Below are 265 nucleotides of genomic sequence, written 5' to 3'. Positions count from 1 at the left end.
GAAGCATAACGTCTCTACGATAACATTCAGCATGAAATCCATGTAGTGATCGTTTTCATCCCAGACTTCACACGACACGGAATCAAAGGCGCTCATGCCGGGTCATTCCTCAAACTCGTGTTTTACTGATTCATTCTGCTAAGACTCATTGTTCTCGGTCGTTCCTGATTCTAAATGAGTCCGGGTGAATCTACAGTCACTTGGGTCATAGCGAGATTCTTATCTGCTGAGGTGATATGAGTACTACTAGATAGTAAGCCTCAGG

This window comes from Penaeus monodon, chromosome 23 (assembly GCF_015228065.2).
Source record: "Penaeus monodon isolate SGIC_2016 chromosome 23, NSTDA_Pmon_1, whole genome shotgun sequence".
Taxonomy (NCBI): Eukaryota; Metazoa; Arthropoda; class Malacostraca; order Decapoda; family Penaeidae; genus Penaeus; species Penaeus monodon.
Note: the sequence above shows the minus strand (reverse complement) of the source record.